This window comes from Microtus pennsylvanicus, chromosome 6 (assembly GCF_037038515.1).
Source record: "Microtus pennsylvanicus isolate mMicPen1 chromosome 6, mMicPen1.hap1, whole genome shotgun sequence".
Taxonomy (NCBI): Eukaryota; Metazoa; Chordata; class Mammalia; order Rodentia; family Cricetidae; genus Microtus; species Microtus pennsylvanicus.
The window spans coordinates 122,599,063-122,613,203 of record NC_134584.1 but is presented as its reverse complement, the minus strand read 5'-3'; the positions used below and the strand labels follow the sequence as shown (position 1 = coordinate 122,613,203).

The 14,141-nt window shown below is 62.7% G+C and overlaps 5 non-coding genes across 5 annotated transcripts; all 5 read left to right on the top strand.

Annotated features, from left to right (window-relative positions):
- Window positions 1–352: 352 nt before the first annotated feature.
- On the top strand, window positions 353–471 carry LOC142853274 (5S ribosomal RNA). The gene has a single exon (XR_012911192.1). It is a non-coding gene; the product is annotated as a 5S ribosomal RNA (ribosomal RNA).
- Window positions 472–3,285: 2,814 nt separating this feature from the next.
- Window positions 3,286–3,404, top strand: LOC142853263 (5S ribosomal RNA). The gene has a single exon (XR_012911181.1). It is a non-coding gene; the product is annotated as a 5S ribosomal RNA (ribosomal RNA).
- A 2,750-nt stretch (window positions 3,405–6,154) lies between these two features.
- Window positions 6,155–6,273, top strand: LOC142853252 (5S ribosomal RNA). Its single transcript, XR_012911170.1, has one exon. It is a non-coding gene; the product is annotated as a 5S ribosomal RNA (ribosomal RNA).
- Window positions 6,274–9,026: 2,753 nt separating this feature from the next.
- On the top strand, window positions 9,027–9,145 carry LOC142853225 (5S ribosomal RNA). Its single transcript, XR_012911143.1, has one exon. It is a non-coding gene; the product is annotated as a 5S ribosomal RNA (ribosomal RNA).
- Window positions 9,146–11,966: 2,821 nt separating this feature from the next.
- Window positions 11,967–12,085, top strand: LOC142853120 (5S ribosomal RNA). Its single transcript, XR_012911059.1, has one exon. It is a non-coding gene; the product is annotated as a 5S ribosomal RNA (ribosomal RNA).
- Window positions 12,086–14,141: the final 2,056 nt, after the last annotated feature.

Here is a 14,141-nt window from a genome sequence, read left to right as displayed (position 1 = left end):
GGGGCACGGTTGGGGCGCGGTGAGGGTGCCCGATGAGGAACGGGAGACAAGGTCGGTAGGTAGGGCTGCCTGGCGACTGCTGCTGGCCCTGGAGCCCGGCTCCGGGTCGGGGCAGAGGGCGGCCTAGCTGGCAGGCTGTCTGGCGGGCGGGGAGGGGATCGTCCGTCCGCCCGCCCGCCCGCCCGTCCGTCCGTCCTTCCGGACTCGGACTCCGGAGGGCGTGGGGGCGTGGGGGCGGGCTGGCGTGCAGGAGCGCAGGCAGGCCAGTGTTACAGCAGCAGCAGCAGCAGCAGCAGCAGCAGCAGCAGCAGCAGCAGCAGGCTCTTGGGGCACGACAGCGACACACGCCTCCGTCTACGGCCATACCACCCTGAACGCGCCCGATCTCGTCTGATCTCGGAAGCTAAGCAGGGTCGGGCCTGGTTAGTACTTGGATGGGAGACCGCCTGGGAATACCGGGTGCTGTAGGCTTTTTGTCTTCCTTTTCTCTTTCGGCCCCTTTTGGCCTTCGCGACCGCGGGCCGAGGGCCAGCCCGGACCAGGCAGGACACCACCAGGACAATCCGCACCCCGGAAAGACGGCGCACCTCTCACAAGGTTCCAAATCCACCCACCGCTCAGAGCCCTCAGGCACGCAGGAAACCCACCCACGAGGGGAAACACCCGAGTGGGGAAGGAAATGACAGGACCACTGAAGGAAATTAAGACTAACTCGCTGCGCGGGGTGGGTGTCACGGGTGGAAGCTGGACGGCCACCGGCATGCCCTTGGGAGCCGCGGCGAGGGGCGAAGGGCGAGGGCCAAGGGCCTAGGTGCGCCTGGCATCGCAGCCCCGCACAGCACAACACTGTGTATGTGTTCAGGAAGAGATCGCCTCGCCCCCTCCACGCAATGCACCCGGTGGATGCGGTCTAAGAGCAAGCAGGCTCCACCCACCCACTCCCGGGGATGGGGTGTGCGCCCACCTGCGTGCCTGTGTGCCTGCTTGCCTGTGTGTAATGTGCAATGTGCGTGCTTGTGTGAGAAGCCCCATGTGGGTGCACGTGTGTTCGTGTAGGCCACAATAGGCGCCTTTGTGTTTGTGTGTGTGTTGTGCGTGCATGCTTGTGAGTGCGCACGTGTGTCTGGGGTTTTGCCTGCTTTTGTCTCTGCCTGCTCGGGAGTGTGTGCATTTTTGCATGATTGTGTGTGTGTGTGTGTGCTGTGCGTGCGTACTTGTGTGGATGTGCGTCTGGGTGTCCACCTGCTTGCGTGTCAGTCTGTAGGCTCCGATCGCGTGCTTGCGTACACGCGTGCTTGAGTGTGTTTCTGCATGCGCGAGCGTGTGAGTACGCTTGTGTGCAGGCCCGAGTGCCTACGGGCATGCGCGCGTGCATGAGGGGAAGCGCCCACGCACTGGTGCCCTCTAGGGCTCGCTCGGCTGGTGGGCTTGTCCCCGGTGGGATGGGATGCCAGGTATCAACAGTTGGTTGCCTCCTGAACCCAACCTGAGAGGCCAAGGCCTGGGCTCAGGGATGGAATCTGTGAGGTGGAGGCCAACCACCGAGGTCCAAGATGGGCATGGAGTCAAGAAGCTGGACGCTCAGGCGCTGTTCCACTAAGCCCTACGGTGGAACTCCCTATCTATCTATCTATCTATCTATCTATCTATCTATCTATCTATCTATCTACCCAGAGCCAAGCTGAGAGAGAGAGGTCTGTGCTGTGCTGAGCTGTGCGGTGGATTTCAGATGCCAGCCGACAGCATCCTTATAACAGTCCAGGCTCAGGAAGGTCCTGCTCAGCCCCAGAGGTGGGTGCAGAAGGAACAGACTTGCCTTCTTGAGTCTTCCTTGATGGTGGGGGATGCCGGGTGGCCCGGTGGAAATAAGGATACATAGCCCAAGAGAGTTGCGGCCGGGACCTGCCCCCGCCCCCACCGTCCAGGAGCAGAGAGCGCCAAGACCCAAGTTCCAAGTTCCAAGTTCCCTCGGCCCCACCGGTCGGCCCAGGAGCATCTTCCACGCTGGACAGCCTGCCTTTCTCTCTTCTCCCCGACGCGCAGGGCGGGCGTGCGGCCCACTTCACGACGAGGCACCTTCAATGGGGGACTGGATGGCCCCGCTGGCTGGCGATAGGGGATAGGGGTGGGACTGGGGGTGGGGGTGGACATGGGGCAGAACTGGAATCTTGGGAGCTGGCATTCCAAGTTCCAAAGAGAGAACCAAGGTTTCTCAGAACGGCGAGAAAGCACAGGCGGGCACAGGCACACAGTCTCTCTAACCCAATCCCAGGCTTTCTAGATTCTCCAGGAGGAGGGGGTTACTCTGGGGAGCCGAGGAAGAGGAGCAGGAGCAGGAGCAGGAGCAGGAGGGAAGGGCAGGTAGAAGAAGAGGTGGAGGAGGAGGAGCATTAGGAGGAAACTACAGTTCCCCAATGATGAGAGACTAGCGCCTAGCCACTACCAGACCCGTCGAGGCACCTCCGTAGGTAGGGCACCAGCAAGACAGTGTCTACCCCTGTCTGGAAGGATGCCCCAAGCGATCCAACCGCTTTGCCTGAGCCTATCTGGGCACCTCCCCCGCGAACTCCTCATGCCACCCCATGCCACCCCACCCCAGTCTCACCCCAGCCCCACCATCACCCCTTGCCGGGCGCCGCCCATCTCCCCGGACCCAACCCCCATGCTTCCACCAGTGGCCCGCGGGACGACAGAGGCAAGGAGCTGGCTGGCTACCTGGCAACAGTCCCCAGGTGGAGGGAGAGTCGGGGTCCAAAGCCGACCCCTGCCCTGGAAAGCCCTGAGGCCCTGTCAAAGCCGACACCCGTGGATTCCCCACCGAAGGAGGCTGAGGGCGGGCAAGGGAGGAGCCAGCTTGCGGGCCAACAAACCTGCCAGGGGCACGGTTGGGGCGCGGTGAGGGTGCCCGATGAGGAACGGGAGACAAGGTCGGTAGGTAGGGCTGCCTGGCGACTGCTGCTGGCCCTGGAGCCCGGCTCCGGGTCGGGGCAGAGGGCGGCCTAGCTGGCAGGCTGTCTGGCGGGCGGGGAGGGGATCGTCCGTCCGCCCGCCCGCCCGCCCGCCCGTCCGCCCGCCCGCCCGCCCATCCGTCCGTCCGTCCTTCGGGACTCGGACTCCGGAGGGCGTGGGGGCGTGGGGGCGTGGGGGCGGGCTGGCGTGCAGGAGCGCAGGCAGGCCAGTGTTACAGCAGCAGCAGCAGCAGCAGCAGCAGCAGCAGCAGCAGCAGCAGCAGCAGCAGCAGCAGCAGCAGCAGGCTCTTGGGGCACGACAGCGACACACGCCTCCGTCTACGGCCATACCACCCTGAACGCGCCCGATCTCGTCTGATCTCGGAAGCTAAGCAGGGTCGGGCCTGGTTAGTACTTGGATGGGAGACCGCCTGGGAATACCGGGTGCTGTAGGCTTTTTGTCTTCCTTTTCTCTTTCGGCCCCTTTTGGCCTTCGCGACCGCGGGCCGAGGGCCAGCCCGGACCAGGCAGGACACCACCAGGACAATCCGCACCCCGGAAAGACGGCGCACCTCTCACAAGGTTCCAAATCCACCCACCGCTCAGAGCCCTCAGGCACGCAGGAAACCCACCCACGAGGGGAAACACCCGAGTGGGGAAGGAAATGACAGGACCACTGAAGGAAATTAAGACTAACTCGCTGCGCGGGGTGGGTGTCACGGGTGGAAGCTGGACGGCCACCGGCATGCCCTTGGGAGCCGCGGCGAGGGGCGAAGGGCGAGGGCCAAGGGCCTAGGTGCGCCTGGCATCGCAGCCCCGCACAGCACAACACTGTGTATGTGTTCAGGAAGAGATCGCCTCGCCCCCTCCACGCAATGCACCCGGTGGATGCGGTCTAAGAGCAAGCAGGCTCCACCCACCCACTCCCGGGGATGGGGTGTGCGCCCACCTGCGTGCCTGTGTGCCTGCTTGCCTGTGTGTAATGTGCAATGTGCGTGCTTGTGTGAGAAGCCCCATGTGGGTGCACGTGTGTTCGTGTAGGCCACAATAGGCGCCTTTGTGTTTGTGTGTGTGTTGTGCGTGCATGCTTGTGAGTGCGCACGTGTGTCTGGGGTTTTGCCTGCTTTTGTCTCTGCCTGCTCGGGAGTGTGTGCATTTTTGCATGATTGTGTGTGTGTGTGTGTGCTGTGCGTGCGTACTTGTGTGGATGTGCGTCTGGGTGTCCACCTGCTTGCGTGTCAGTCTGTAGGCTCCGATCGCGTGCTTGCGTACACGCGTGCTTGAGTGTGTTTCTGCATGCGCGAGCGTGTGAGTACGCTTGTGTGCAGGCCCGAGTGCCTACGGGCATGCGCGCGTGCATGAGGGGAAGCGCCCACGCACTGGTGCCCTCTAGGGCTCGCTCGGCTGGTGGGCTTGTCCCCGGTGGGATGGGATGCCAGGTATCAACAGTTGGTTGCCTCCTGAACCCAACCTGAGAGGCCAAGGCCTGGGCTCAGGGATGGAATCTGTGAGGTGGAGGCCAACCACCGAGGTCCAAGATGGGCATGGAGTCAAGAAGCTGGACGCTCAGGCGCTGTTCCACTAAGCCCTACGGTGGAACTCCCTATCTATCTATCTATCTATCTATCTATCTATCTATCTATCTATCTACCCAGAGCCAAGCCGAGAGAGAGAGGTCTGTGCTGTGCTGAGCTGTGCGGTGGATTTCAGATGCCAGCCGACAGCATCCTTATAACAGTCCAGGCTCAGGAAGGTCCTGCTCAGCCCCAGAGGTGGGTGCAGAAGGAACAGACTTGCCTTCTTGAGTCTTCCTTGATGGTGGGGGATGCCGGGTGGCCCGGTGGAAATAAGGATACATAGCCCAAGAGAGTTGCGGCCGGGACCTGCCCCCGCCCCCACCGTCCAGGAGCAGAGAGCGCCAAGACCCAAGTTCCAAGTTCCAAGTTCCCTCGGCCCCACCGGTCGGCCCAGGAGCATCTTCCACGCTGGACAGCCTGCCTTTCTCTCTTCTCCCCGACGCGCAGGGCGGGCGTGCGGCCCACTTCACGACGAGGCACCTTCAATGGGGGACTGGATGGCCCCGCTGGCTGGCGATAGGGGATAGGGGTGGGACTGGGGGTGGGGGTGGACATGGGGCAGAACTGGAATCTTGGGAGCTGGCATTCCAAGTTCCAAAGAGAGAACCAAGGTTTCTCAGAACGGCGAGAAAGCACAGGCGGGCACAGGCACACAGTCTCTCTAACCCAATCCCAGGCTTTCTAGATTCTCCAGGAGGAGGGGGTTACTCTGGGGAGCCGAGGAAGAGGAGCAGGAGCAGGAGCAGGAGCAGGAGGGAAGGGCAGGTAGAAGAAGAGGTGGAGGAGGAGGAGCATTAGGAGGAAACTACAGTTCCCCAATGATGAGAGACTAGCGCCTAGCCACTACCAGACCCGTCGAGGCACCTCCGTAGGTAGGGCACCAGCAAGACAGTGTCTACCCCTGTCTGGAAGGATGCCCCAAGCGATCCAACCGCTTTGCCTGAGCCTATCTGGGCACCTCCCCCGCGAACTCCTCATGCCACCCCATGCCACCCCACCCCAGTCTCACCCCAGCCCCACCATCACCCCTTGCCGGGCGCCGCCCATCTCCCCGGACCCAACCCCCATGCTTCCACCAGTGGCCCGCGGGACGACAGAGGCAAGGAGCTGGCTGGCTACCTGGCAACAGTCCCCAGGTGGAGGGAGAGTCGGGGTCCAAAGCCGACCCCTGCCCTGGAAAGCCCTGAGGCCCTGTCAAAGCCGACACCCGTGGATTCCCCACCGAAGGAGGCTGAGGGCGGGCAAGGGAGGAGCCAGCTTGCGGGCCAACAAACCTGCCAGGGGCACGGTTGGGGCGCGGTGAGGGTGCCCGATGAGGAACGGGAGACAAGGTCGGTAGGTAGGGCTGCCTGGCGACTGCTGCTGGCCCTGGAGCCCGGCTCCGGGTCGGGGCAGAGGGCGGCCTAGCTGGCAGGCTGTCTGGCGGGCGGGGAGGGGATCGTCCGTCCGCCCGCCCGCCCGCCCGTCCGTCCGTCCTTCCGGACTCGGACTCCGGAGGGCGTGGGGGCGTGGGGGCGGGCTGGCGTGCAGGAGCGCAGGCAGGCCAGTGTTACAGCAGCAGCAGCAGCAGCAGCAGCAGCAGCAGCAGCAGCAGCAGGCTCTTGGGGCACGACAGCGACACACGCCTCCGTCTACGGCCATACCACCCTGAACGCGCCCGATCTCGTCTGATCTCGGAAGCTAAGCAGGGTCGGGCCTGGTTAGTACTTGGATGGGAGACCGCCTGGGAATACCGGGTGCTGTAGGCTTTTTGTCTTCCTTTTCTCTTTCGGCCCCTTTTGGCCTTCGCGACCGCGGGCCGAGGGCCAGCCCGGACCAGGCAGGACACCACCAGGACAATCCGCACCCCGGAAAGACGGCGCACCTCTCACAAGGTTCCAAATCCACCCACCGCTCAGAGCCCTCAGGCACGCAGGAAACCCACCCACGAGGGGAAACACCCGAGTGGGGAAGGAAATGACAGGACCACTGAAGGAAATTAAGACTAACTCGCTGCGCGGGGTGGGTGTCACGGGTGGAAGCTGGACGGCCACCGGCATGCCCTTGGGAGCCGCGGCGAGGGGCGAAGGGCGAGGGCCAAGGGCCTAGGTGCGCCTGGCATCGCAGCCCCGCACAGCACAACACTGTGTATGTGTTCAGGAAGAGATCGCCTCGCCCCCTCCACGCAATGCACCCGGTGGATGCGGTCTAAGAGCAAGCAGGCTCCACCCACCCACTCCCGGGGATGGGGTGTGCGCCCACCTGCGTGCCTGTGTGCCTGCTTGCCTGTGTGTAATGTGCAATGTGCGTGCTTGTGTGAGAAGCCCCATGTGGGTGCACGTGTGTTCGTGTAGGCCACAATAGGCGCCTTTGTGTTTGTGTGTGTGTTGTGCGTGCATGCTTGTGAGTGCGCACGTGTGTCTGGGGTTTTGCCTGCTTTTGTCTCTGCCTGCTCGGGAGTGTGTGCATTTTTGCATGATTGTGTGTGTGTGTGTGTGCTGTGCGTGCGTACTTGTGTGGATGTGCGTCTGGGTGTCCACCTGCTTGCGTGTCAGTCTGTAGGCTCCGATCGCGTGCTTGCGTACACGCGTGCTTGAGTGTGTTTCTGCATGCGCGAGCGTGTGAGTACGCTTGTGTGCAGGCCCGAGTGCCTACGGGCATGCGCGCGTGCATGAGGGGAAGCGCCCACGCACTGGTGCCCTCTAGGGCTCGCTCGGCTGGTGGGCTTGTCCCCGGTGGGATGGGATGCCAGGTATCAACAGTTGGTTGCCTCCTGAACCCAACCTGAGAGGCCAAGGCCTGGGCTCAGGGATGGAATCTGTGAGGTGGAGGCCAACCACCGAGGTCCAAGATGGGCATGGAGTCAAGAAGCTGGACGCTCAGGCGCTGTTCCACTAAGCCCTACGGTGGAACTCCCTATCTATCTATCTATCTATCTATCTATCTATCTATCTATCTATCTACCCAGAGCCAAGCCGAGAGAGAGAGGTCTGTGCTGTGCTGAGCTGTGCGGTGGATTTCAGATGCCAGCCGACAGCATCCTTATAACAGTCCAGGCTCAGGAAGGTCCTGCTCAGCCCCAGAGGTGGGTGCAGAAGGAACAGACTTGCCTTCTTGAGTCTTCCTTGATGGTGGGGGATGCCGGGTGGCCCGGTGGAAATAAGGATACATAGCCCAAGAGAGTTGCGGCCGGGACCTGCCCCCGCCCCCACCGTCCAGGAGCAGAGAGCGCCAAGACCCAAGTTCCAAGTTCCAAGTTCCCTCGGCCCCACCGGTCGGCCCAGGAGCATCTTCCACGCTGGACAGCCTGCCTTTCTCTCTTCTCCCCGACGCGCAGGGCGGGCGTGCGGCCCACTTCACGACGAGGCACCTTCAATGGGGGACTGGATGGCCCCGCTGGCTGGCGATAGGGGATAGGGGTGGGACTGGGGGTGGGGGTGGACATGGGGCAGAACTGGAATCTTGGGAGCTGGCATTCCAAGTTCCAAAGAGAGAACCAAGGTTTCTCAGAACGGCGAGAAAGCACAGGCGGGCACAGGCACACAGTCTCTCTAACCCAATCCCAGGCTTTCTAGATTCTCCAGGAGGAGGGGGTTACTCTGGGGAGCCGAGGAAGAGGAGCAGGAGCAGGAGCAGGAGCAGGAGGGAAGGGCAGGTAGAAGAAGAGGTGGAGGAGGAGGAGCATTAGGAGGAAACTACAGTTCCCCAATGATGAGAGACTAGCGCCTAGCCACTACCAGACCCGTCGAGGCACCTCCGTAGGTAGGGCACCAGCAAGACAGTGTCTACCCCTGTCTGGAAGGATGCCCCAAGCGATCCAACCGCTTTGCCTGAGCCTATCTGGGCACCTCCCCCGCGAACTCCTCATGCCACCCCATGCCACCCCACCCCAGTCTCACCCCAGCCCCACCATCACCCCTTGCCGGGCGCCGCCCATCTCCCCGGACCCAACCCCCATGCTTCCACCAGTGGCCCGCGGGACGACAGAGGCAAGGAGCTGGCTGGCTACCTGGCAACAGTCCCCAGGTGGAGGGAGAGTCGGGGTCCAAAGCCGACCCCTGCCCTGGAAAGCCCTGAGGCCCTGTCAAAGCCGACACCCGTGGATTCCCCACCGAAGGAGGCTGAGGGCGGGCAAGGGAGGAGCCAGCTTGCGGGCCAACAAACCTGCCAGGGGCACGGTTGGGGCGCGGTGAGGGTGCCCGATGAGGAACGGGAGACAAGGTCGGTAGGTAGGGCTGCCTGGCGACTGCTGCTGGCCCTGGAGCCCGGCTCCGGGTCGGGGCAGAGGGCGGCCTAGCTGGCAGGCTGTCTGGCGGGCGGGGAGGGGATCGTCCGTCCGCCCGCCCGCCCGCCCGTCCGTCCGTCCTTCCGGACTCGGACTCCGGAGGGCGTGGGGGCGTGGGGGCGGGCTGGCGTGCAGGAGCGCAGGCAGGCCAGTGTTACAGCAGCAGCAGCAGCAGCAGCAGCAGCAGCAGCAGCAGCAGCAGCAGGCTCTTGGGGCACGACAGCGACACACGCCTCCGTCTACGGCCATACCACCCTGAACGCGCCCGATCTCGTCTGATCTCGGAAGCTAAGCAGGGTCGGGCCTGGTTAGTACTTGGATGGGAGACCGCCTGGGAATACCGGGTGCTGTAGGCTTTTTGTCTTCCTTTTCTCTTTCGGCCCCTTTTGGCCTTCGCGACCGCGGGCCGAGGGCCAGCCCGGACCAGGCAGGACACCACCAGGACAATCCGCACCCCGGAAAGACGGCGCACCTCTCACAAGGTTCCAAATCCACCCACCGCTCAGAGCCCTCAGGCACGCAGGAAACCCACCCACGAGGGGAAACACCCGAGTGGGGAAGGAAATGACAGGACCACTGAAGGAAATTAAGACTAACTCGCTGCGCGGGGTGGGTGTCACGGGTGGAAGCTGGACGGCCACCGGCATGCCCTTGGGAGCCGCGGCGAGGGGCGAAGGGCGAGGGCCAAGGGCCTAGGTGCGCCTGGCATCGCAGCCCCGCACAGCACAACACTGTGTATGTGTTCAGGAAGAGATCGCCTCGCCCCCTCCACGCAATGCACCCGGTGGATGCGGTCTAAGAGCAAGCAGGCTCCACCCACCCACTCCCGGGGATGGGGTGTGCGCCCACCTGCGTGCCTGTGTGCCTGCTTGCCTGTGTGTAATGTGCAATGTGCGTGCTTGTGTGAGAAGCCCCATGTGGGTGCACGTGTGTTCGTGTAGGCCACAATAGGCGCCTTTGTGTTTGTGTGTGTGTTGTGCGTGCATGCTTGTGAGTGCGCACGTGTGTCTGGGGTTTTGCCTGCTTTTGTCTCTGCCTGCTCGGGAGTGTGTGCATTTTTGCATGATTGTGTGTGTGTGTGTGTGCTGTGCGTGCGTACTTGTGTGGATGTGCGTCTGGGTGTCCACCTGCTTGCGTGTCAGTCTGTAGGCTCCGATCGCGTGCTTGCGTACACGCGTGCTTGAGTGTGTTTCTGCATGCGCGAGCGTGTGAGTACGCTTGTGTGCAGGCCCGAGTGCCTACGGGCATGCGCGCGTGCATGAGGGGAAGCGCCCACGCACTGGTGCCCTCTAGGGCTCGCTCGGCTGGTGGGCTTGTCCCCGGTGGGATGGGATGCCAGGTATCAACAGTTGGTTGCCTCCTGAACCCAACCTGAGAGGCCAAGGCCTGGGCTCAGGGATGGAATCTGTGAGGTGGAGGCCAACCACCGAGGTCCAAGATGGGCATGGAGTCAAGAAGCTGGACGCTCAGGCGCTGTTCCACTAAGCCCTACGGTGGAACTCCCTATCTATCTATCTATCTATCTATCTATCTATCTATCTATCTATCTATCTATCTACCCAGAGCCAAGCTGAGAGAGAGAGGTCTGTGCTGTGCTGAGCTGTGCGGTGGATTTCAGATGCCAGCCGACAGCATCCTTATAACAGTCCAGGCTCAGGAAGGTCCTGCTCAGCCCCAGAGGTGGGTGCAGAAGGAACAGACTTGCCTTCTTGAGTCTTCCTTGATGGTGGGGGATGCCGGGTGGCCCGGTGGAAATAAGGATACATAGCCCAAGAGAGTTGCGGCCGGGACCTGCCCCCGCCCCCACCGTCCAGGAGCAGAGAGCGCCAAGACCCAAGTTCCAAGTTCCAAGTTCCCTCGGCCCCACCGGTCGGCCCAGGAGCATCTTCCACGCTGGACAGCCTGCCTTTCTCTCTTCTCCCCGACGCGCAGGGCGGGCGTGCGGCCCACTTCACGACGAGGCACCTTCAATGGGGGACTGGATGGCCCCGCTGGCTGGCGATAGGGGATAGGGGTGGGACTGGGGGTGGGGGTGGACATGGGGCAGAACTGGAATCTTGGGAGCTGGCATTCCAAGTTCCAAAGAGAGAACCAAGGTTTCTCAGAACGGCGAGAAAGCACAGGCGGGCACAGGCACACAGTCTCTCTAACCCAATCCCAGGCTTTCTAGATTCTCCAGGAGGAGGGGGTTACTCTGGGGAGCCGAGGAAGAGGAGCAGGAGCAGGAGCAGGAGCAGGAGGGAAGGGCAGGTAGAAGAAGAGGTGGAGGAGGAGGAGCATTAGGAGGAAACTACAGTTCCCCAATGATGAGAGACTAGCGCCTAGCCACTACCAGACCCGTCGAGGCACCTCCGTAGGTAGGGCACCAGCAAGACAGTGTCTACCCCTGTCTGGAAGGATGCCCCAAGCGATCCAACCGCTTTGCCTGAGCCTATCTGGGCACCTCCCCCGCGAACTCCTCATGCCACCCCATGCCACCCCACCCCAGTCTCACCCCAGCCCCACCATCACCCCTTGCCGGGCGCCGCCCATCTCCCCGGACCCAACCCCCATGCTTCCACCAGTGGCCCGCGGGACGACAGAGGCAAGGAGCTGGCTGGCTACCTGGCAACAGTCCCCAGGTGGAGGGAGAGTCGGGGTCCAAAGCCGACCCCTGCCCTGGAAAGCCCTGAGGCCCTGTCAAAGCCGACACCCGTGGATTCCCCACCGAAGGAGGCTGAGGGCGGGCAAGGGAGGAGCCAGCTTGCGGGCCAACAAACCTGCCAGGGGCACGGTTGGGGCGCGGTGAGGGTGCCCGATGAGGAACGGGAGACAAGGTCGGTAGGTAGGGCTGCCTGGCGACTGCTGCTGGCCCTGGAGCCCGGCTCCGGGTCGGGGCAGAGGGCGGCCTAGCTGGCAGGCTGTCTGGCGGGCGGGGAGGGGATCGTCCGTCCGCCCGCCCGCCCGCCCGCCCGTCCGCCCGCCCGCCCGCCCGTCCGTCCGTCCGTCCTTCGGGACTCGGACTCCGGAGGGCGTGGGGGCGTGGGGGCGTGGGGGCGGGCTGGCGTGCAGGAGCGCAGGCAGGCCAGTGTTACAGCAGCAGCAGCAGCAGCAGCAGCAGCAGCAGCAGCAGCAGCAGCAGCAGCAGCAGCAGCAGCAGCAGCAGGCTCTTGGGGCACGACAGCGACACACGCCTCCGTCTACGGCCATACCACCCTGAACGCGCCCGATCTCGTCTGATCTCGGAAGCTAAGCAGGGTCGGGCCTGGTTAGTACTTGGATGGGAGACCGCCTGGGAATACCGGGTGCTGTAGGCTTTTTGTCTTCCTTTTCTCTTTCGGCCCCTTTTGGCCTTCGCGACCGCGGGCCGAGGGCCAGCCCGGACCAGGCAGGACACCACCAGGACAATCCGCACCCCGGAAAGACGGCGCACCTCTCACAAGGTTCCAAATCCACCCACCGCTCAGAGCCCTCAGGCACGCAGGAAACCCACCCACGAGGGGAAACACCCGAGTGGGGAAGGAAATGACAGGACCACTGAAGGAAATTAAGACTAACTCGCTGCGCGGGGTGGGTGTCACGGGTGGAAGCTGGACGGCCACCGGCATGCCCTTGGGAGCCGCAGCGAGGGGCGAAGGGCGAGGGCCAAGGGCCTAGGTGCGCCTGGCATCGCAGCCCCGCACAGCACAACACTGTGTATGTGTTCAGGAAGAGATCGCCTCGCCCCCTCCACGCAATGCACCCGGTGGATGCGGTCTAAGAGCAAGCAGGCTCCACCCACCCACTCCCGGGGATGGGGTGTGCGCCCACCTGCGTGCCTGTGTGCCTGCTTGCCTGTGTGTAATGTGCAATGTGCGTGCTTGTGTGAGAAGCCCCATGTGGGTGCACGTGTGTTCGTGTAGGCCACAATAGGCGCCTTTGTGTTTGTGTGTGTGTTGTGCGTGCATGCTTGTGAGTGCCCACGTGTGTCTGGGGTTTTGCCTGCTTTTGTCTCTGCCTGCTCGGGAGTGTGTGCATTTTTGCATGATTGTGTGTGTGTGTGTGCTGTGCGTGCGTACTTGTGTGGATGTGCGTCTGGGTGTCCACCTGCTTGCGTGTCAGTCTGTAGGCTCCGATCGCGTGCTTGCGTACACGCGTGCTTGAGTGTGTTTCTGCATGCGCGAGCGTGTGTGTACGCTTGTGTGCAGGCCCGAGTGCCTACGGGCATGCGCGCGTGCATGAGGGGAAGCGCCCACGCATGGTGCCCTCTAGGGCTCGCTCGGCTGGTGGGCTTGTCCCCGGTGGGATGGGATGCCAGGTATCAACAGTTGGTTGCCTCCTGAACCCAACCTGAGAGGCCAAGGCCTGGGTGCAGGGATGGAATCTGTGAGGTGGAGGCCAACCACCAAGGTCCAAGATGGGCATGGAGTCAAGAAGCTGGACGCTCAGGCGCTGTTCCACTAAGCCCTCCCGTGGAACTATCTATCTATCTATCTATCTATCTATCTATCTATCTATCTATCTATCTATCTATCTATCTATCTACCCAGAGCCAAGCCGAGAGGTCTGTGCTGTGCTGTGCTGTGCTGTGCTGTGCTGTGCTGAGCTGTGCTGTGGATTTCAGATGCCAGCCGACAGCATCCTTATGACAGTCCAGGCTCAGGAAGGTCCTGCTCAGCCCCCGAGGTATGTGCAGAAGGAACAGACGTGCCTTCTTGAGTCTTCCTTGATGGAAGGAAGGAGCGGTAGGTGGGGGATGCCGGGTGGCCCGGTGGAAATAAGGATACATAGCCCAAGAGAGTTCTGGCCCGGGACCTGCCCCCGCCCCCACCGTCCAGGAGCAGAGAGCGCCAAGACCCAAGTTCCAAGTTCCAAGTTCCCTCGGCCCCACCGGTCGGCCCAGGAGCATCTTCCACGCTGGACAGCCTGCCTTTCTCTCTTCTCCCCGACGCGCAGGGCGGGCGTGCGGCCCACTTCACGACGAGGCACCTTCAATGGGGGACTGGATGGCCCCGCTGGCTGGCGATAGGGGATAGGGGTGGGACTGGGGGTGGGGGTGGACATGGGGCAGAACTGGAATCTTGGGAGCTGGCATTCCAAGTTCCAAAGAGAGAACCAAGGTTTCTCCGGACGGCGAGAAAGCACAGGCGGGCACAGGCACACAGTCTCTCTAACCCAATCCCAGGCTTTCTAGATTCTCCAGGAGGAGGGGGTTACTCTGGGGAGCCGAGGAAGAGGAGCAGGAGCAGGAGGGGGGGCAGGTAGAGGAAGAGGTGGAGGAGGAGGAGCATTAGGAGGAAACTACAGTTCCCCAATGATGAGAGACTAGCGCCTAGCCACTACCAGACCCGTCGAGGCACCTCCGTAGGTAGGGCACCAGCAAGACAGTGTCTA